At 46.6% G+C, this 20,835-nt stretch overlaps 1 protein-coding gene across 1 annotated transcript in view; it reads right to left on the reverse strand.

The window, feature by feature from the left end:
* Positions 1-20,835, reverse strand: part of LOC137346940 (glycoprotein endo-alpha-1,2-mannosidase-like protein) — a 97,759-nt gene that overhangs the window by 27,901 nt on the left and 49,023 nt on the right. The gene's annotated exons all lie outside the window — the stretch shown is intronic.

A 20,835-nucleotide genomic window follows, 5' to 3' on the forward strand; every position in this document is an offset into this window, starting at 1 on the left:
TGTTTGTTGGGGCTGTTGCACAGTTGGCTCTCCCCTTGCGCCTCTGTCTTTTTTCCTGCCAACTACTAAGTCTCTTCGACTCGCCACAATTTAGCCCTGTCTTTATGGCTGCCCGCCAGCTCTGGCGAATGCTGGCAACTGACTCCCACGACTTGTGATCAATGTCACACGATTTCATGTCGCGTTTGCAGACGTCTTTATAACGGAGACATGGACGGCCGGTGGGTCTGATACCAGTGGCGAGCTCGCTGTACAATGTGTCTTTGGGGATCCTGCCATCTTCCATGCGGCTCACATGGCCAAGCCACATATGTCATATATATCCCTGCAAGGACTTGCTAGCAAAAAAATTGAATGCAGACGTCACCTTGAGGGCAACTGGCATAGGATTCCCACCAAAGCCGAGCGGCTGCAGGTCATGCTGCAGGATCCTACAAATCTCTGTGACCATTTCACATGACACCCTTAGGCGTCTCTGGCATTGCCTCTCTAACATGTGAAGGTAATTTGTCCTTGTCCTGAGGATGCGATGATGTGCCAATGCCGTTAAGGCCGATCCTGGATGTTATCATTCGGAGCATCCTCACCTTCCTGTTCTGTCTGTTGCTGCCGCTAAGGCATCATGAGTTGAGGGAAAGGACCCTTCCTTCGTCTTGTTCTTTGCTCTTCTTTCCATGGTACTAGACAAATAGAGGGTATGGGACCCATGTCGCTGTGGCAATTGCATGGCAATTCATCTCTCTGTTGCTAGTGAGCTGAAACATTGAGAAAATGAGCAGTTCACTTAGATCTGCCTTAACATTGCAGCAGTGTGTCCCTCCCCACTCTCCTTGAGATCCTTGAGTGTCCTTGTGGTTTGCATTACTGTTGCAGAAAATGGTGCGCGTGGAATTCAGGGCAAGTCTCCAACCTTCCAACCTCCTGCTGCAACCTTCCAGCTTGAACCATCATTCTTGACCCACCGAATGTTACTGTTACACTTCCCTCCATTACCAATGAGCTTCCCCCCATTACCATGTAAAGTTTAATCATCAATGTATTCACGCCATCTCTTCCCCCTGTTCCTACTACCGTTACTATCAACATGCAGACTCCGGTCCTTGATCCTCCTCACATCGAACTGACCACTGTTGTCGAGTCCTGTTGCCCTCCATATGAAGCTGTCGAATACCCAACCATCCCCCCTAGAGAATCCATTTGCCCCCATTGACTGTGATCGTTCCCTCTGCCAGCCAGTACCCTGAATTCGCCCCACGGGTCCCTGATGTTGACAGCATTCACCCCTCCTTTTAGGTCAAAGAACAAAGAACAGTACAGCACAGTAACAGGCCATTCGGCCCTCCAAGCCTGCGCCGATCTTGATGCCTGCCTAAACTAAAACCTTCTGCACTTCCGGGGTCCATATCCCTCTATTCCCATCCTATTAATGTATTTGTCAAGATGCCCCTTAAACGTCTCTATGGTACCTGCTTCCACCACCTCCCCCGGCAACAAGTTCCAGGCATTCACCACCCTCTGTGCAAAGAACTTGCCTCGCACATCCCCTCTAAACTTTGCCCCTCGCACCTTAAACCTATGTCCCCGAGTAACTGACTCTTCCACCCTGGGAAAAAGCTTTTGACTATCCACTCTGTCCATGCCACTCATAACTTTGTAAACCTCTATCATGTCGCCCCTCCACCTCCATCGTTCCAGTGAAAACAATCCGAGTTTATCCAACCTCTCCTCATAGCTAATGCCCTCCAGACCAGGCAACATCCTGGTAAACCTCCTCTGTACCCTCTCCAAAGCCTCCACATCCTTCTGGTAGTGTGGCGACCAGAATTGCACACAATATTCTAAGTGTGGCCTAACTGAAGTTCTGCACAGCTGCAGCATGACTTGCCAATTTTTATACTCTATGCTCAGACCGATGAAGGCAAGCATGCCGTATGCCTTCTTGACTACCTTATCCACCTGCGTTGCCACTTTCAGTGACCTGTGGACCTGTACGCCCAGATCTCTCTGCCTGTCAATACTCCTAAGGGTTCTGCCATTTACTGTATACTTCCCACCTGCATTAGACCTTCCAAAATGCATTACCTCACATTTGTCCAGATTAAACTCCATCTGCCATTTCTCCGCCCAAGTCTCCAACTGATCTATAGCTTGCTGTATCCTCTGATAATCCTCATCACTGTCCGGAACTCCACCAACCTTTGTGTCGTCTGTAAACTTACTCATCAGACCAGCTACATTTTCCTCCAAATCATTTATATATACTACAAACAGCAAAGGTCCCAGCACTGATCCCTGCGGAACACCACTAATCACATCCCTCCATTCAGAAAAGCACCCTTCCACTGCTACCCTCTGTCTTCGATGACCGAGCCAGTTTTGTATCCATCTTGCCAGCTCCCCTCTGATCCCATGTGACTTCACCTTTTGTACCAGTCTGCCATGAGGGACCTTGTCAAAGGCTTTACTGAAGTCCATATAGATAACATCCACTGCTCTACCTTCATCAATCATCTTCGTCACTTCCTCAAAAAGCTCAGTCAAATTAGTGAGACACAACCTTCCCTTCACAAAACCATGTAGCGTCTTGCTAATAAGTCCATTTGTTTCCAAATGGGAGTAAATCCTGTCCCGAAGAATCCTCTCCAATAATTTCCCTACCACTGACGTAAGGCTCACCGGCCTATAATTTCCCGGATTATCCTTGCTACCCTTCTTAAACAAAGGAACAACATTGGCTATTCTCCAGTCCTCTGGGACCTCACCTGTAGCCAATGAGGATGCAAAGATTTCTGTCAAGACACCAGCAATTTCTTCCCTTGCCTCCCTCAGTATTCTAGGGTAGATCCCATCAGGCCCTGGGGACTTATCTACCTTAATGCTTTGCAAGACACCCAACACCTCCTTTTTGATAATGAGATGACTGAGACTATCTACACTCCCTTCCCTAGGCTCATCATCCACCAAGTCCTTCTCCTTGGTGAATACTGATGCAAGGTACTCATTTAGTACCTCGCCCATTTCCTCTGGCTCCACACATAGATTCCCTTCTATGTCCTTGAGTGGGCCAACCCTTTCCCTGGTTACCCTCTTGCTCTTTATATACGTATAAAAAGCCTTGGGATTTTCCTTAATCCTGTTTGCCAATGACTTCTCATAACCCCTTTTAGCCCTCCTGACTCCTTGCTTAAGTTCCTTCCTACTGTCTTTATATTCCTCAAGGGATTCGTATGTTCCTAGCCTTCCAGCCCTTACGAATGCTTCCTTTTTCTTTTTGACTAGGCTCACAATATCCCGCGTTATCCAAGGTTCCCAAAACTTGCCAAACTTATCATTCTTCCTCACAGGAACATGCTGGTCCTGGATTCTAATCAACTGACGTTTGAAAGACTCCCACATGTCAGATGTTGATTTACCCTCAAATAGCCGCCCCCAATCTAAATTCTTCAGTTCCTGCCTAATATTGTTATAATTAGCCTTTCCCCAACACGGATAAATTGGCGTAGAAACTGGGCACCACGGTTGCCTTTCTCGGTGGGAGAGGTCATCGCACCTCACTGGTCAGCTACCGCCCACCTCAAACCGGGCAATCCCCGGTCAATAAGGTTCTGTCCCGCCACAGTCTACCTGCTTCAATGGGTGCTTGGAGCTCAGGGTCATTGCCCGAAAGGTGGACTGAAACACTGCACCAAACAACACGAAAAAAAGAAAGAAGGTACCAGCCCTTCGCTTTGCAAGCTGGAACGTCAGAACTATGTGTCCTGGCCTGTCGGAAGACCTTACACAAATCAACGATTCTCGGAAGACTGCCATCATCAACAACGAGCTCAGTAGACTCAATGTAGACATTACAGCACTTCAGGAGACACGCCTCCCCGCGAGTGGATCTCTAGCAGAGCAAGACTACACCTTCTTCTGGCAGGGTAGGGATCCTGAAGAACCAAGACAGCATGGAGTGGGCTTCGCCATTAGAAACTCCTTGCTCAGCATGATAGAGCTTCCCTCAAATGGCTCGGAACGCATACTGTCCATCCGACTGCTCGCCACCTCTGGTCCAGTACACCTACTCAACATCTATGCTCCAACACTCTGCTCCCCCACTGAAGCTAAAGACCAGTTCTACGAGGAACTCCATAACATCATTAGCAGCATCCCCAACACCGAACACCTATTCCTGCTGGGGGACTTGAATGCCAGGGTTGGGCCGACCATGACTCATGGCCCTCCTGCCTTGGGCGCTATGGCGTTGGAAGGATGAATGAGAACGGGCAGAGACTGCTTGAGTTGTGTACCTATCATAACCTCTGCATCACCAACTCGTTCTTTCACACTAAACCCTGTCACCAGGTTTCATGGAGGCACCCAAGATCGCGTCGTTGGCACCAGCTAGACCTCATCGTCACAAGGCGAGCCGCCTTAAACAGTGTTCAAATCACACGCAGCTTCCACAGTGCGGACTGCGACACCGACCACTCCCTGGTGTGCAGCAAGGTCAGACTCAGACCAAAGAAGTTGCATCATTCCAAGCAGAAGGGCCGCCCGCTCATCAACACAAGCAAAACTTCTCACCCACAGCTGTTACAAAAATTTCTAAATTCACTTGTAACAGCCCTTCAAAACGCTCCCACAGGGGATGCTGAGACCAAGTGGGCCCACATCAGAGACACCATCTCTGAGTCAGCTTTGACCACCTACGGCAAAAGTGCGAAGAGAAATGCAGACGGGTTTCAATCTCACAATGAAGAGCTGGAACCTGTCATAGCCGCTAAGCACATTGCACTGTTGAACTACAAGAAAGCCCCCAGTGAGTTAACATCCGTAGCTCTTAAAGCAGCCAGAAGCAATGCACAAAGAACAGCCAAGTGCTGCGCAAATGACTACTGGCAACACCTATGCAGTCATATTCAGCTGGCCTCAGACACCGGAAACATCAGAGGAATGTATGATGGCATTAAGAGAGCCCTTGGGCCAACCATCAAGAAGATCGCCCCCCCTCAAATCTAAATCAGGGGACATAATCACTGACCAATGCAAACAAATGGACCGCTGGGTTGAGCACTACCTAGAACTGTACTCCAGGGAGAATGTTGTCACTGAGACTGCCCTCAATGCAGCCCAGCCTCTACCAGTCATGGATGAGCTGGACATACAGCCAACAAAATTGGAACTCTGTGATGCCATTGATTCTCTAGCCAGCGGAAAAGCCCCTGGGAAGGACAGCATTACCCCTGAAATAATCAAGAGTGCCAAGCCTGCTATACTCTCAGCACTACGTGAACTGCTATGCCTGTGCTGGGATGAGGGAGCAGTACCTCAGGACATGCGCGATGCCAATATCATCACCCTCTATAAAAACAAAGGTGACCGTGGTGACTGCAACAACTACCGTGGAATCTCCCTGCTCAGCAGAGTGGGGAAAGTCTTTGCTCGAGTCACTCTAAACAGGCTCCAGAAGCTGGCCGAGCGCATCTACCCTGAGGCACAGTGTGGCTTTCGTGCAGAGAGATCGACCGTCGACATGCTGTTCTCCCTTCGTCAGATACAGGAGAAATGCCGCGAACAACAGATACCCCTCTACATTGCTTTCATTGATCTCACCAAAGCCTTTGACCTCGTCAGCAGACGTGGTCTCTTCAGACTACTAGAAAAGATTGGATGTCCACTGAAGCTACCAAGTATCATCACTTCATTCCATGACAATATGAAAGGCACAATTCAACATAGCGGCACCCCATCAGACCCCTTTCCTATCCTGAGTGGCGTGAAACAGGGCTGTGTTCTCGCACCCACACTTTTTGGGATTTTCTTCTCCCTGCTGCTTTCACATGCGTTCAAGTCCTCTGAAGAAGGAATTTTCCTCCACACAAGATCAGGGGGCAGGTTGTTCAACCTTGCCCGTCTAAGAGCAAAGTCCAAAGTACGGAAAGTCCTCATCAGGGAACTCCTCTTTGCTGACGATGCTGCTTTAACATCTCACACTGAAGGGTGCCTGCAGAGTCTCATCGACAGGTTTGCGGCTGCCTGCAATGAATTTGGCCTAACCATCAGCCTCAAGAAAACGAACATCATGGGGCAGGACGTCAGAAATGCTCCATCCATCAATATTGGCGACCACGCTCTGGAAGTGGTTCAAGAGTTCACCCACCTAGGCTCAACTATCACCAGTAACCTGTCTCTAGATGCAGAAATCAACAAGCGCATGGGAAAGGCTTCCACTGCTATGTCCAGACTGGCCAAGAGAGTGTGGGAAAATGGCGCACTGACACGGAACACAAAAGTCTGAGTGTATCAAGCCGGTGTCCTCAGTACCTTGCTCTATGGCAGCGAGGCCTGGACAACGTATGTCAGCCAAGAGCGACGTCTCAATTCATTCCATCTTCGCTGCCTCCGGAGAATACTTGGCATCAGGTGGTAGGACCGTATCTCCAACACAGAAGTCCTCGAGGCGGCCAACATCCCCAGCTTATACACACTACTGAGTCAGCGGCGCTTGAGATGGCTTGGCCATGTGAGCCGCATGGAAGATGGCAGGATCCCCAAAGACACATTGTACAGCGAGCTCGCCACTGGTATCAGACCCACCGGCCGTCCATGTCTCCGCTTTAAAGATGTCTGCAAACGCAACATGAAGTCCTGTGACATTGATCACAAGTCGTGGGAGTCAGTTGCCAGTGTTCGCCAGAGCTGGCGGGCAGCCATAAAGGCAGGGCTAAAGTGTGGCGAGTCGAAGAGACTTAGCAGTTGGCAGGAAAAAAGACAGAGGCGCAAGGGGAGAGCCAACTGTGTAACAGCCCCAACAAACAAATTTTTCTGCAGCACCTGTGGAAGAGCCTGTCACTCTAGAATTGGCCTTTATAGCCACTCCATATGCGCTGCTCCACACACCACTGACCACCTCCAGGCGCTTACCCATTGTCTCTCGAGACAAGGAGGCCAAAGAAGAAGCCTTCCCCCAATTTAGCACCCGAGGACTACTCTTATCCTTATCCACAAGTACCTTAAAACTTATGGAATTATGGTCACTGTTCCCGAAATGCTCTCCTACTGAAACTTCGACCACCTGGCCGGGCTCATTCCCCAATACCAGGTCCAGTACGGCCCCATCCCTAGTTGGACGATCTGCGTATTGTTTCAAGAAGCCCTCCTGGATGCTCCTTACAAATTCTGCCCCATCGAAGCCCCTAGCACTAAGTGAGTCCCAGTCAATATAGGGGAAGTTAAAATCACCCACCACTACAACCCTGTTACCTTTACATCTTTCCAAAATCTGTCTACATATCTGCTCCTCTACCTCCCGCTGGCTGTTGGGAGGCCTGTAGTAAGCCCCCAACATCGTGACTGCACCTTTCCTATTCCTGAGCTCCACCCATATTGCCTCGCTGCATGATCCCTCTGAGGTGTCCTCCCGCAGTACAGCTGTGATATTCTCCTTAACCAGTAATGCAACTCCCCCACCCCTTTTACATCCCCCTCTATCCCGCCTGAAGCTTCTAAATCCTGGAACATTTAGCTGCCAATCCTGTCCTTCCCTCAACCAATTCTCTGTAATAGCAAGAACATCATTGTTCCAAGTACTAATCCAAGCTCTAAGTTCGTCTGCCTTACCTGTTATACTTCTCGCATTGAAACAAATGCACTTCAGACCACCAGTCCCGCTGTTCCCCGCAACATCTCCCTGCCTGCTCTTCCTCTTAGTCTTACTGGCCTTATTTACTAGTTCCCCCTCATTTATTTCGCTTGCTGTCCTACTGCTTTGGTTCCCACCCCCCTGTCACACTAGTTTAAACCCTCCCGAGTGACGCTAGCAAACCTCGCAGCCAGGATATTTGTGCCCCTCCAGTTTAGATGCAACCCGTCCTTCTTGTACAGGTCCCATCTGTCTCTGAAGAGATCCCAATGGTCCAGATATCTGAAACCCTCCCTTCTACACCAGCTGTTCAGCCATGTGTTTAGCTGCACTATCTTCCTATTTCTAGCCTCACTGGCACGTGGCACAGGGAGTAATCCTGAGATTACAACCCTAGAGGTCCTGTCTTTTTAACTTTCTACCTAACTCCCTGAACTCCCCCTGCAGGTCCTCGTCACTCTTCCTGCCTATGTCGTTGGCACTGATGTGTACCACAACCTCTGGCTGTTCACCCTCGCCCTTCAGAATGCCCCCTGTCCGTTCAGAGACATCCTTGACCCTGGCACCAGGGAGGCAACATACCATCCTGGAGTCTCTTTCATGTCCACAGAAGTGCCTATCTGTGCCCCTGACTATAGAGTCCCCTATAACTATTGCTCTTCTGCGCTTTGCCCCTCCCTGCTGAACAACAGTGCCAGCCGTGGTGCCACTGCTCTGGCTGCTGCTGTTTTCACCTGATAGGCCATCCCCCCCAACAGTATCCAAAACAGTATACTTGTTAGAGAGGGGGATAGCCACAGGGGATTCCTGTACTGACTGCCTGCCCCTTCTAGCAGTCACCCATCTATCTGCCTCCACCTTGGGTCTAACCACTTCTCTAAAACTCCTGTCTATGACACTTTCTGCCACCTGCATGCTCCTAAGTGCATCCAGTTGCTGCTCCAACCGATCCATGCGGTCTGTGAGGAGCTGCAACTGGGTACACTGCCTGCAGATGTAGTCGTCCAGAACGCTGGCAGTGTCACGGACCTCCCACATCTCACAGGTCATTCCTGAATATCTGCTGACTGTAAAGCTCTAATCAATCCACCACCCCCGCAGCCCCCCACATCCAGCTTCAGCAGCAAGAGCAACCATTCCACCCACTGGACGCTCCGCTCCATCCTCCCCTGCTCCTCCATGCACATGATCACCCCATCCTGTCCTTCCTGAGTACCCAACCCTGCTCGCAGAAAAACACAGACCTGAAATTCAACTGCACAAATCCAACTGTTGCATGCCACAGTGAAACAATTGTGAACCGGGTGACATGGGAATAGTGCTCACTATTCACTTAACCTTGCACATAGGACTAAATTGTAACTAAATGTAGGGTAATGAGTATTCATGGCATGTAAATGAATGCAACACTGCAATTTGCCACTGTGCGGGGAGAAGCCCGGAATGCCACAAACACGCCGCTGACTTAGTTTCTCAAAAATATCCCAGCATTGGGAACCCAAGAAAAGTACTCCCACCTAATTCAAATCACCTCACACGCCACCAACTCCACTCTTACACAGCCCATAAAATTCCACCCTGGACACTGGGAATTCTCAACGATGTTTTTCAAATAATGCCTTGGGATTTTTTATATCTGCCTGACCAGGTGGACGCAACTGAACAAAAGATAGTACATTTGATAGTGTCACACTCCCTCAGTACTGCATTGAAGTGTCAGTCTAGATTGTTTTTTTATTCATTCCTGGGATGTGGGCGTGGCTGGGTAGGCCAGCATTTATTGCCCATCTGTAATTGCCCTTGAACTGAGTGGCTTGCTACACCATCTCAGAGGGGGCATTTAAGAGTCAATCACATTGCTGTGGATCTGGAGTCATGTGTGGGCCAGACCAGGTAAAGACATTCAAAGTGATTCCTGACAATGCACAGCCCGCTGATGTCATCAGAGTGTGCCAAGCTGTGCACATGCACAGCTACATCTTGCCAGGGCTTAGTGGCGCATGCGCGGGATGACATCATTGTGCGATAAAGTGTCATTGGGTATCCAGCCCCTCACTCGGCTGGAGGAAGTGGCTGAATGGGAGACTTTGAGGCTGGAGCTCGATCCCCGTCACTCGCTCCAGGCCTCGAATCTTCATCCTTTCAGCCGCTCGCTCCAGACTTCGCTGCTCTCCCCCACCCCCTGGCTGATTGTTGTTCGCTTCTCGCCACCCCTCTCTCCGGCCGTTTGCTCCCCGCCCCCCCCCCCCTCCAGCCGCTAGTTCTTGGCCGCGTCACTTCCCTCCTCTCGGCCACTTGCTCCTATGTCACCCCGTCACCCCTTGTGGCCTGCCTTACTTCTTCGGGCGGCACCTGGTGACTGATGAAACGTGGGAGCGAGTGGCCGAGAGGAGGGATGCAGCGCGGCCTAGATCTAGTGGCTGGGGGTGGGAGGCGGGGAGCGAGTGGCTGAGGAGGGGAAGCAGCCAGTGGGGAGGACGGGGAGAAAACGAGTTGCTGAGGGGGGAGAGCGGCCAGTGAGCAGGAGCCAGTAGCTGCGTTCGGGTGAAACCAGTCCTGGTCAGTCATATAAACGAATCACAATAACGAATTGGCAGCACATTTTATACTTTGCCCGATTTTCTTTTCCATCAATTGGGGTGCCAATTCACTATCTCGAAATGGAAGTTCAATCATAAAATTTCTTTTGTATTTAATAGGATTACTAGAATATTAAATGGATCTGTGGATTACAGCTAGTATCCTATAACTACATAATAGCATATTGCTGGGCTTCCATCCAACTCAATGTAAGGTTAGTTTGCTATAGCAATCTAGCCATAAGAATTTCCTGTGATAAATTGAGCAGCATCATCTTTAATCCTGGCAGCTGCCTGAACATCGCAGACACTGACATTCCAGTTGAAGAGCCTGCATTTGCTGTGTCACCTAATGGTTGTGTTGTCAGCAAACACAGCCAAGGACATTAGTGGACCAGACCAGTTTTTACAACAATCAACAAGTTTCACAGTTACCATTAGGCTAGCTTTTATAATTCCAGATTTATTAATTGAACTCAAATTTCACCATCTGCCATGGTGGGATTTGAACCCATGTCCCATAAGTACTAACCTGGGTTGTTGGTCTAGTGATATCACCACTACACCACGGCCTCCCCTATGGTGGGGAGTCTTGTGGATGGAGGCCTGAATCTACAACTTTCAGACTTAGAGGCAAGAGTGCTCCCAACGTGCAGTTTGTCATCACTGAATCTGTTAATTGGGACAAATTGTCCCAAGACTTTTTGAGGATTCCCAATCTTCTAAAAGCTGCTTGAGGTGTCTTTGATGTCCATTTGACCCAGCATGGTTACAAAGCCAAGGAGCTGGACATAACTGAAGATAGCTTGGATGCTATCTGCTCCTTACATATTGGTCACTTCTTGGGTCTCTTTGCACTTTTCTCTTTCTGGGAGGCCAGATTACTAGATTCCATAAGGTGTGGGCCATCAGCTATGGGTACTGTCCCTCCCTGTTGGGAACCAGGTGCCAGTTCCACTCAACAATGGTATGTCCAACATGAGTAAGTCAATGCAGAAGATTGTTATAATCTTTAGCCCTGTTGGACTATCAGCTTTCCTTATATTTCCTCTAATACAGGACCAAATCGCTCAGGATTTAAATTTTTTTGCGTGCATTGGGCACTGAAGTTTTATTCATGCTGTTTCAATGCCCCCAACACTCTTGCAAAACACCATCCTAAACCTTTTATACCACTTACACTGACTGAGTGCAGGGTCATTTGAATACAGCAACAACTTGCATTTTCATAGTACCATTAATGTAGAAAAATGTTCCAAAATGTTTCACAGAGGCATGAAGAAAAATAATTAACTAATTAAATAAATAAATAAGGTTAAGCAGACAGGGCAGGGTAGGTGGTGTGCTGTAACTGCAATATGTGGGAGTTTGTGGAGAGCATTCCAATCCCGCATATCTGTGGTAAGTGTCTGCAGCTCGAGCAACTTTGGCTCAGAGTTGTTAAGCTGGATCCGCAGCTGCAGACATTGCAGAGCATCAAGGAGGGGGAGAGTTATCTGGACACTTAGTTCCAGGAGGCAGTCACATCCTTTAGATTACGTAGAACTTAAGAGTTGGTCAATGGTCAAGGACAGGACTGTGAGTCAGGTAGGTATGTGGATCCAGCATGTTCTGATAGAGGAGCCTTGTCCCTTGGATTTGACCAACAGGCATGAGGTACTTGCTGTCTCTGTGGTTGAGAACAAAGGCTGCAGGGCGGATGGGCAAACTGAACATGGCAGTATGTTGCAACAAACCATTCAAGTGAGGGGAGTGAATAGGAATGTGGTAGTGATAGGAGACTCTATATTCAGGGGAATAGATACTGTTTTCTGCAGCTGCGACTGGGTGTTGCAAAGGTCGTGCTGCCTGCCCGGTGCCAGGGTTAAAGACATCTCCTCACAGATGGAGATAAACTTGGAGTCAGGGGTAGGGGAGGATCCAGTTGTCATGATCTACATGGGAGCCAACGACATAGGTAGAACCAGGAATAATGTTCTGATGAGAGAGTTTGAGGAGTGACTGTCCATATTAAAAAGCAGAACCTCAAAGATAATAATCTTTGAATTGTTGCCTGAGCCATGTGCCAAATGGCATAGGGATAAAAAGATTGGAGGGCAAAATGCCATAGCTGAAAGTGTTTAGGAGGCAGGGGTTTTGCTTCATGGGCCATTAGCACCAGTACAGGGAAAGAGGGAGCTGTTCCAATAGGGTCTGGCTCCGCTGGAACCAGTATCCTGGAAAACTGAATAACTAGGGCAGTAGACAAGGCTTTAACCTAATAAAGAGGGGGTGGGGTGGGGGATTCAGGAAAGGGTAAATTCAAAAGCAGCAAGGGAAATGGCAAGGTTCCATAGCAGAGCAGTGTTTCAGGTAATAATAAGCAGAGTGGGTCAGGAAGGGACAGAGAGAGTAACAAAGTTAATAGGGCATTAGTGACTCAGGTAACATCACGGAAAATTAGAAAAAGTCAAAGCTAGGCACTTTATGATGTGAATTCACAATAAATTAGATGAATTAATAGCACAGATAAAAATTAATATGTTTGATCTGATAGCCATTACAGAGATATAGTCGCAAAATGTCCAATGTTGGGAACTAAATATTCCAGGATACTTAACCTTTAGAAGAGATTGGCAAAATGGAAAAGGAGGACAGATATCCTTGATAATAAAGGATGGGATAAAGACAATAGAAAGGATCTTAGCTCAGAAAATCAAGATGTAGCATCAGTTTGGATGGAGCTAAGAAACAACAATGGGCAGAAAACATTGATGGGAGTTGTTTACAGGCCCCCTAACAGAAGTTGTAGTGTAGGACAGAGTATACATCAGGAAATTAGAGACACATGTAATAAGAGTAATACAGTAATCATGAGGGTTTTATAGTTATATTGTCTGGGCAAACCAAATTTGCAGTAATAGTTTGGAGGTTGAGTTCATGGAATGCATACAAGATAGTTTTCGAGATAAGTATTTTGAAGAATCAACTAGGGGACAGACTATTTTGGATCTGGTATTGTGCAATGAGAAAGGGTTAATTAATAACCTTGTAGTAAAGGGGCCTCTCGGGAAGAGTGACCCATAGTGTAATAGAATTTTATATTGAGTTTGAAAGGGATTTAGTTAAGTCCAAAACTAGGGTCTTAAATCTCAACAAAGCAAACTAAGTAGCTATGAGGGGCAAGTTGGCTAAGGTGGATTAGGAAACTACATTAAAAGATATGATAATAGATAAGCAATGGCAAACATTTAAAGAATTAATACATAATTTGCAACAAATATACATTCCTTTAAGGCACAAAAACCCCACAGCAAAAGTGGTCCAACCATGGCAAACAAGAGGAATTATAGTATTAAATCAAAGAGACTTATAATATTGCCTAAAAGAGTAGTAAGCTTGCGGATTGGAAAGATATTAGAATTCAACAAAGGAGGACTAAGTAATTGATAAGGAAAGAGAAAAGAGAATATGAGAGTAGACTAGCAAGTGACATAAAAACAGCTTGTAAACATTTCATTATTACGTAAATAGGAAGAGATTAGTGAAAGTAAATGTGGATCCCTTAGACACAGAAACTGGAGAAATTATAATGGGGAATAAGGAAAAGCCAGAGACATTAAACAAATACATTGTATCTGTCTTCATGATAGAAGACACAAAGAAAATCCAGATATAATGGAGAACCAAGGGTCTAGCGAGAATGAGGAACTTAAAGAAATCAGTATAAGTAAAGAAAAATAGTACCGGAGAAATTAATGGGACTAAGTGGCAACAAATCCCCTCGACCTGATGACCTGCATCCTAGGGTTTTAAAAGAGGTAACTGCAGCGATAGTGGACGCAAGGTAGCAAACAGAACCCCAGTATTTAAGAAAGAAGGAAGAAAGAAAACGAAGAGTGATAGCCCAGTTAGCTTAACATCGGTAGCAGGCAAAATGCTTGAATCTATTATTCGGGATGTAGTAACAGGGTACTTAGAAAATCATAATATGATGAAGCAGAGTCACTACAGATTTATGAAAGAGAAATCATGTTTGAAAAATCTGTTCAAGTTTTTTGAGGATGCAACCAGTAGGATGAATAAGGGGGAACCAGTGGATGTAACATATTTAGACTTTCAAAAAGCATTCGAAGAGGTGCCACACAAGAGGTTTTTACGTAAAGTTAGGACTCATGGGATCAGAGGAAATATATTAATATGGATTGCGGATTGGTTAATGGACAGAAAATAGAGTAGAAATAAATGGGACATTTTCGGGTTTGCAGCCTTTAACTAATGGGGTATTGCAAGCAATGTTGCCTTCAATTTCCCTTCGCTGATCCTAGTTCCTGAGGCGAAAGGGCAAAGTTTTAGCTCGCTGTACAATGAAATCTTGTTTTTCGGCCCACTGTAGAAAGTCAGCTTATAAACCTGAGCAGAATCAGCCACTTATTGAAAACATATTTTAGGTGACAAGAGAAACAATGAGATTATGCAGCATGTGCACAATGAATGGAATCAAACAGTCATGCTGTTTTAGTTATTCTTGTTCATTCAGCTAATTACTTAAGTCTAAGACACTATTATATCAAGAAGCAGAGAAACCAATAATTCCTCTCAGGAGTTAGTGAGGAAGACAACAGCATTGAATTACAAAAGGAATATGTAATTGTAATGTGTAATACAAAAAATGTCCAATTCTGTGCAATACACTTTAGGAAGGATGTTGAGGCCTTGGAGAGGATGTTGAGGAGATTTACCAGAATGGTACCAGATATGAGGAAATTCTTTGATGCGGAGAGACCAGAGTAGGTGGGATTGCTCTCCTTAGAGCATAGAAGGTTAAGGGAAGATTTAATAGAGGTGTTCAAAATTATGAAGGATTTTGTTAAAGTAGATAGGGAGAAACTGTTTCCATTGGTGTCATGATGGTTGATTGTGTGTGCATGTGTGGGCTTCAGTGTTAGATACTATACGGTACTTGAAAGGAACACTTTGTACTATGGGGAGTCACCTGACCTGGAGGTTGTTGTAAGGTCTGATAGCACATGTAGCAGCAGTAAGAAGGAGCCTCCATTAAAAGCTTATTAAATCTTTGTTAAAGTTAAATCTGTGACTTCAAGTGTGATTCTTTCAGCCCGAGATGTAACATTGGCACCGAGGATAAAAAAAAATACAGAGGTAAATACGGAGATATTTAGGATTGTGCCATGGCATTTGCTGGAGCTGATATGTCTGCAGTCTGGGGGATTAAGCCGTTTGATCTGACAGGTGAGCCAGTATCATCAGCATGAAATGGAAAGCTTGGTTGAAGGAGTTCGAAGTGTATGCTGACAGTCGCGGTTTGATTTTGAACGGAGCGATGGAGGTTCAGAAAGGACAGCGACGGGTCTTATTGCTGTTCAATATGAGTGCTTCAGTGAGGGAGACTTTCAAGATGTTGCCTGACACGGGAGAAAAGGCAGATTATGAATGTGCAGTGAAAGTTCTGAAGGACCATTATATGGTGACACCAAATGCCACATTCCAGCAGATGAGACAGAAAGAGGAGGAAACAATAGCCTAATTTGTGACTCGTTTGAGGCAGGCATCAGATGGATGCAATTATGTTGTGGCTGATCTGAACAAACAGGTAATGGATCAGGTGGTCCAACTCTGCAAGTTGGATATGTTGAGGCTCCGGCTGCTGGAAAGAGGAGGTGACTTATCATTGGATGACACTTTGAAAATAGCGGCTGCATTGGAAGCAGTGGATGGACAAGTTCAAAGCATGAAATTTAGTCCCACTTCTGCCATCAGCACCACAAAATCTGAGGTTAACCGAGTGGCACAATGGAATCCAGGTACGTGTAAATGTAAACAGCAAAAGTCTGAGAGAGAGTGTTTCAGATGTGGCAACTTGGGGCACTACAGAAGAGATGCCTGCTGCCCTGCCAAGTGAAAGATATGTAGAAAATGTGGAGGCAAAGACCATTTTGCCAAGAAGTTCAGAAGCAAAGCTAGAGTGGGAAGCCTGGCAAACCATGTGAAGGAAAGAGAGATGGAATTAGTTCAACTGTGAGACGAGATGAAGAAGATACAGAGAGTGAGGACATGAATAGCAATTGTGAATACATGTTTTCTGTCAATGGGAGCAACCATGAGAAATTTCCAGTGATTGTTGGGGGTGTTGAAGTGAGTATTATTGTAGATTCAGGCAGTTACAGTAATGTCATCAGCAGAGCACTGTGGGAGGAACTGAAGACAAAGAGAATCAAGTGCACATCTTGAAAATGTGTCAAAAAGCTTTATCTTTACACATCGAAAACCCCACTTCAAACTGTCGGATGTTTCACTGTGAGTGTGAGAGCTGGAGATCGGAATGTGGAGGCAGAATTCACAGTGAGAGGATGGTGAGCCTCATCCAAACAGAGAAACTGCCCAAGCCTTGTGAGTGCGACACACTGGATTGAAAGGGAATTCTGTGAAATCTTATCTGGAGCTTCGAAAGAAGTTTGGACCAGTATTTCAAGGAATTGGGAAGTTACACAACCGCTAAGTGAGATTAACCATTGACGAGAACGTGAAGCCTGTAGCGCAGCCTGCACACAGAACAACTTTTTGTCTGAGAAGGAAAGCTGAGGCAACGATCAAGCAATTGATCAACCAAGGCATCATAGAGCCAGTTGAAGAACCAACACCATGGACGAGCCCTGTTGTTGTAGTGCCTAAACCAAATGGTGACATCAGACTCTGTGTTGGCATGCGACAGGTGAACGAAGCAGTAGTGAGAGAACGTCACCCAATTCCCACTGTGGATGAAGTCTTTCAGGAGTTGTCAACAGCCAAGGTATTCTCCAGACAAGACTTAAAATGGCGATACCAGGAGCTGGAGCTTCATCCTGATTCAAGGAAGGTGACAACTTTTGTGGACTTTACCAATACAAGAAATTGTTATTTGTCATCAATGCAGCACCAGAGATTTGCCAACAAGAAATCCATAAGGTGATACAAGGGATCCCAGGAACAGCTAATATCTCTGATGACATCATTATTCATGGAACATAAAGAGGAACATAAAGAGAGGGTGAGATTAGTATTGGCTAGATTACAGTCAGCAGGACTTAAGGTAAATACAGCCAAGTGCTTGCTGGGTGTGACAGAGCTAAGGTTCATGGGGCATAAACTCACAAGCAGCAGAAGCAATCCTGCCAAAGCCAAGACAGAGATAATAGCAGAGGTAGGTGAACCATAACATCATTTGGGAGGGTTGGTACTAAGCCAAACTAATGAACAAAATTATGGTGGCCAGGGATAGAGAAAAATGTTGAGCAGTTTTTTTTTATATTCGTTCATGGGCTGTGGGCATCGCTGGCTAGGCTAGGCCAGCATTTATTGCCCATTCCTAATTGCCCTTGAGAAGGTGGTGGCGAACTGCCTTCTTGAACCGCTGCAGTCCTTGGGATGTAGGTACACTAACAGTACTGTTAGGAAGGGAATTCCAGGATTTTGACCCAGCGACAATGAAGGAATGGCGATATAGTTCCAAGTCAAGATGGTGTGTGGCTTGAAGGGGAACTTGCAGGTGGTGGTGTTCCCATGCATCTGCTGCCCTTGTCCTTCTTGGTGGTAGAGGCCATGGGTTTGGAAGGTACTGTCGAAGGAGCCTTGGGCAGTTGCTGCAGTGTATCTTGTAGATGGTAAACACGCTGCCACTGTGCATCGGTGGTGAAGGGAGTGAATGGGTGCCAATCAAGTGGGCTGCTTTGTCCTGGATGGTGTTGAGCTTCTTGAGTGTTGTTGGAGCTGCACGCATCCAGGCACTTGGAGAGTATTCCATCAGACTTGTGCCTTGTAGATGGAAGACAGGAGTTGAGTTACTTGCTGCAAAATTCCTAATCTCTGACCTGCTCTTGTAGCCACAGTATTTATATGGCTGATCCAGTTCAGTTTCTGATCAATGGTAACCCCCGGGATTTCGATAGTTGGGGATTCAGTGATGGTAATGCCATTGAACATCAAAGGGAAATGGTTAGATTCTCTCTTGTTGGAGATGGTCATTGCCTGTCACTTGTGTGGCACGAATGTTATTTGCTACTTATCAGCCCAGGCCTGAATGTTTGTCCAGGTCTTGCTGCATCAGGATACAGGGGCTTCAGTACCTGAAGAGTTGTGAATGGTGCTGAACATTGCGCAATCATCAGCAAACATCTCCACTTCTGAACTTATGATGGAGGGAAGGTGATTGATATAGCAGCTGAAGATGGTTGTGCCGAGGACACTACCCTGAAGAACTCTGGCAGTGATGTCCTGAGGCTGAGGTGATTGACCTCCAACAGCCACACCATTTTTCATTTGTGCTAGATGCGACTCCAACCAGTGGAGAGTTTTCCCCCTGATTCCCGTTTTGTTAGGGCTCCTAGATGCCATACTCGGTCAAATGCTGCCTTGACGTCAAGGGCAGTCACTCTCACCTCACCTCACCTCACCTCTGGAGTTCACCTCTTTTGTCCATGGTTGAACCAAGGCTGTAATGAGGTCAGAAGTTGAGTAGCCCTGGCGGAACCCAAACTGAGCATCAGTGAGCTGCCAGAACATGTCATGTCATTGGAACTATGATGTTGTTGCTATTACAGAGACTTGGTTGAGGGAAGGACAGGATTGGCAGTTAAATGTTCCAGGATTTAGAAGCTTCAGGCGGGATAGAGGGGGATGTAAAAGGGGTGGGGGAGTTGCATTACTGGTTAAGGAGAATATCACAGCTGTACTGCGGGAGGACACCTCAGAGGGATCATGCAGCGAGGCAATATGGGTGGAGCTCAGGAATAGGAAGGGCGCAGTCACGATGTTGGGGGTTTACGACAGGCCTCCCAACAGCCAGCGGGAGGTAGAGGAGCAGATATGTGGACAGATTTTGGAACGATGTAAAGGTAACAGGGTTGTAGTGGTGGGTGATTTTAACTTCCCCCATATTGACTGGAACTCACTTAGTGCTAGGGGCTTCGATGGGGCAGAATTTGTAAGGAGCATCCAGGAGGGCTTCTTGAAACAATATGTAGATCGTCCAACTAGGGATGGGGCTGTACTGGACCTAGTATTGGGAAAGAGCCTGGTCAGGTGGTCGAAGTTTCGAAGGGGAGAATTTCGGGAACAGTGACCATAATTCCATAAGTTTTAAGGTACTTGTGGATAAGGATAAGAGTAGTCCTCGGGTGAAGGTGCTAAATTGGGGGAAGGCTAATTATAACAATATTAGGCAGGAACTGAAGAATTTAGATAGGGGGCAGCTGTTTGAGGGTAAATCAACATCTGACATGTGGGAGTCTTTCCATCGTCAGTTGATTAGAATCCAGGACCGGCATGTTCCTGTGAGGAAGAAGGATAAGTTTGGCAAGTTTCGGGAACCTTGGATAATGAGCGATATTGTGAGCCTAGTCAAAAAGGAAGCATTCGTAAGGGCTAGAAGGCTGGGAACAGACAAAGCCCTTGAGGAATGTAAAGACAGTAGGAAGAAACTTAAGCAAGGAGTCAGGAGGGCTAAAAGGGGTCATGAAAAGTCATTGCCAAACAGGATTAAGGAGAATCCCAAGGCTTTTTAAAAGTATATAAAGAGCAAGAGGGTAACCAGGGAAAGGGTTGGCCCACTCAAGGACAGAGATGGGAATCTATGTGTGGAGCCAGAGGAAATGGGCGAGGTACTACATGAGTACTTTGCATCAGTATTCACCAAAGAGAAGGACTTGGTGGATGATGAGTCTAGGAAAGGGAGTGTAGATAGCCTGGGTCATGTCGTTATCAAAAAAGGAGGAGATGTTGGGTGTCTTGCAAAGCATTAAGGTAGATAAGTCCCCAGGGCCTGAATACTGAATACCCCAGAATACTGAGGGAGGCAAGGGAAGAAATTGCTGAGGCCTTGACAGAAATCTTTGCATCCTCATTGGCTACAGGTGAGGTCCCAGAGGACTGGAGAATAGCCAATGTTGTTCCTTTGTTTAAGAAGGGTAGCGAGGATAATCCAGGAAATTATATGCCGGTGAGCCTTACATCAGTGGTACAGAAATTATTAGAGAGGATTCTTTGGGACAGGATTTACTCCCATTTGGAAACAAATGAACTTATTAGCGAGAGGCAGCATGGTTTTGTGAAGGGGAGGTCATGTCTCACTAACTTGATTGAGTTTTTTGAGGAAGTGACGAAGATGATTGATGAAGGAAGGGCAGTGGATGTTGTCTATATGGACTTCAGTAAAGCCTTTGACAAGGTCCCTCATGGCAGACTGGTACAAAAGGTGAAGTCACATGGGATCAGAGGTGAGCTGGCAAGATGGATACAGAACTGGCTCAGTCATAGAAGACAGAGGGTAGCAGTGGAAGGGTGCTTTTCTGAATGGAGGGCTGTGACTAGTGGTGTTCCACAGGGATAAGTGCTGGGACCTTTGCTGTTTGTAGTATATATAAATGATTTGGAGGAAAATGTAGCTGGTCTGATTAGTAAGTTTGCGGACGACACAAAGGTTGGTGGAGTTGCGGATAGTGATGAGGGTTGTCAGAGGATACAGCAGGATATATATCGGTTGGAGACTTGGGCAGAGAAATGGCAGATGGAATTTAATCTGGACAAATGTGAGGTAATGCATTTTGGAAGATCTAATACAGGTGGGAAGGATACAGTAAATGGCAGAACCCTTAGGAG

Source organism: Heterodontus francisci, chromosome 31 (assembly GCF_036365525.1).
Source record: "Heterodontus francisci isolate sHetFra1 chromosome 31, sHetFra1.hap1, whole genome shotgun sequence".
NCBI lineage: Eukaryota > Metazoa > Chordata > Chondrichthyes > Heterodontiformes > Heterodontidae > Heterodontus > Heterodontus francisci.